The sequence below is a fragment of the Silene latifolia genome, unplaced genomic scaffold (assembly GCF_048544455.1).
Source record: "Silene latifolia isolate original U9 population unplaced genomic scaffold, ASM4854445v1 scaffold_88, whole genome shotgun sequence".
Taxonomy (NCBI): domain Eukaryota; kingdom Viridiplantae; phylum Streptophyta; class Magnoliopsida; order Caryophyllales; family Caryophyllaceae; genus Silene; species Silene latifolia.
In genome coordinates this window covers 1,647,675-1,650,332 of record NW_027413793.1, presented here as the reverse complement: position 1 = coordinate 1,650,332, position 2,658 = coordinate 1,647,675, and the positions used below count along the sequence as shown (strand labels likewise).

The window sequence follows — 2,658 nt, the reverse complement described above, 5'->3', positions numbered from 1 at the left end:
ATGATTGGAATGTTGGAATCTTCCTCCATATCAACAATGACAAAGTCCACCGGGATGAAAAACTTCCCAATTCGCACGGGGACATCTTCCCATATCCCTAATGGTGTCTTCGTCGATCTATCGGCCATTTGAAGTGTGATATTGGTGCATTTAAGCTCTCCCATTCCCAACCTTTTACTTACCGAGTATGGCATGACACTCACACTAGCCCCTAGATCACATAAGGCTTTGTTGATCGTTGTGTCGCCAATGGTACACGGTATTGAGAAGCTTCCCGGATCCTTTAACTTTGGAGGTGAACTCCCTTGAAGTATTGCACTACTCACCTTAGTGAAGGCGATAGTCTCAAGTTTCCGGATCGACTTCTTCTTTGTGAGGATATCTTTCATGTACTTTGCATAGGCCGGTGATGCGTGATTGATTAATTCCGTGAAAGGAATTGAGACTTCTAAATTCTTCACAATTTCCATGAACTTTCCAAGTTGATCATCAAATTTGGGCTTGGCTTGACGACTTGGAAAAGGAAGTCTAATCACAATGGGCTCCTTCTCTTTGGCCTTGTCTTCATTTTTCTTTGAACTTTCTTCTTTTGATGATTCCCCTTCTTTGGGGCTTTGCACGACTTCTTCCTTTTCACTAGCTTTCACAACTTCATTCTCAACTTGCTCCTTCGGTGCTTCATATCTCGTACCACTTCTCAAGTGAATGGCACTAACCGTTTCATGTCTAGGGGGATTACTTTGAGGTGGTAATTGCCCCTTTTGTCTTTGTGAGCTTGAAGATGCTAGTTGAGTCAATTGTGTTTCCAACATCTTGGTGTGAGCTAGAATGTTGTTGATGGTGGTGTCTTTTGCTTGTCTATCTTTTTGCATTTGAGTGAAAAATTCTTGTTGATTCTTTTGCATTTGGAGGACCGCTTTTTGGACATCAAAACCTTGGTCATTTTGGTGATTGTATGGATTTTGATTTTGGTAACCTTGGTTTTGATTGTAAAAGGGTCTTTGATTTTGATTTCTCATGGGTGGTGGAGTGTATGTTGTTTGAGGGTTTTGAACATTTTGGCTTTTGTATGAGAGATTTGGATGGAACTTGGTGTTTTCATTGTAAAAATTTGAATAAGGGGTACCACTTTTGTAAGCTTGGAAAGCATTAACTTGTTCGGTTGTTCCCCTACACTCACTTGAATCATGACCCAAAGTTCCACAATTCTCACATATCCCACTTGGGATTGATGAGGATGCCGTCATGGCATTGACATGATGCTTTGATGATTTCGAGTTTTCCTCAAGTCTAGCCATAGCTTGTTCAAACTTCAAGTTGATTGTGTCAATGTGAGCACTAAGTTGAGCACCCAATTGAGTAACGGAGTCCACTTCATACTTTCCTCCTCTAGTAGCCTTGCGAGGCCTACTATATTGTGAATTATGGACCGCCATTTCCTCAATCTTGTTCCATGTTTGATTGTCATCAACTTCGGTGAACATTCCATTTGATCCCATATTGAGAATGTTCCTTGAATCTTCATATAAACCATTCCAAAATTGTTGCACTAAAAACCATTCACTAAGTCCATGGTGAGGACATGAGCTACAAATACCTTTGAACCGCTCCCAAGCTTCATACAAAGATTCTTCATCCCTTTGCTTAAAACCCGTAATTTGAGCTCTTAGCATGTTAGTCTTTTCCGGTGGGTAGAATTTTTTGTAGAAAGCTAGAGCTAACTTCTTCCAAGAATCTATTCCAAGGGTGGCCTTATCAAGGCCCTTCAACCATTGCTTTGCGGTGCCGATTAACGAAAAAGGAAATAAGACCCATCTTATTTGGTCTTGAGTCACGCCCGTTTGAGAGATAGCTTCACAATAATCGCAAAAGGTTTCCATATGAGAATGAGGGTCCTCACTAGGCATTCCCCCGAATTGGCTCCTCTCAACTAGTTGGATGAAGGCGGACTTGGCAATAAAATTACCGGTGAGATGTTGCGGGGTAGGAGTACCATTTGGTAGATCCTCCTCGGTGGGTATAGAGTGTGACGAGAATTTAGGGATTGTAGGTGGATTTTGTGTGGTATTGTTTAATGGGTTTTCTTCTCCTTCTATTGCGAAAGGATTGACAAACTCACTAGTGGGTTGAACAACTTCACCAACACCTCCCAAATTCCTCCTAACAAGTCTCCTATTATTCGTCAAGGTTCTTTCGATTTCACGGTCAAAAGGTAACAAATCTCTTTGTAACCTTCTAGACATGCAAAATATCAAACAACTCGAAAACAATTAGAACAAACCTTGAGGAGTTTTACTTCCCCAAGGTGAAAAAGACACAACTAATAACAATAAAAGAAATCTTAAATCAATTAAACACCGTCCCCGGCAACGGCGCCATTTTTGATCGAGGCCATTTCGTGTTCACAATTAAGCATATGTGGTCGTTGGTCAATGGTCGATACAAAACACAATTTATACTTCACAAACAACTCTACAATTAGTAAAGAGGCAAGTAAAGGTCGGATCCCAAGGGACGGGTATTGAAATGAGAATTCTATTGTAACTAGTAGTGTCTAGGGGTGTCACAAATTGGGTTGATGTAGAAGGTTACTAAACTAAAATAGCAATGAAAATAAACTAGCAAGATGAATAAAATAAGGGGTGTAAACAATTGATT

The 2,658-nt window shown here is 40.5% G+C and overlaps 1 non-coding gene across 1 annotated transcript; it reads left to right on the top strand.

Annotated features, from left to right (window-relative positions):
• Nucleotides 1-1,566: 1,566 nt before the first annotated feature.
• Nucleotides 1,567-1,673, top strand: LOC141640582 (small nucleolar RNA R71). The gene has a single exon (XR_012543076.1). It is a non-coding gene; the product is annotated as a small nucleolar RNA R71 (small nucleolar RNA).
• The last annotated feature ends 985 nt before the right edge of the window (nt 1,674-2,658 follow it).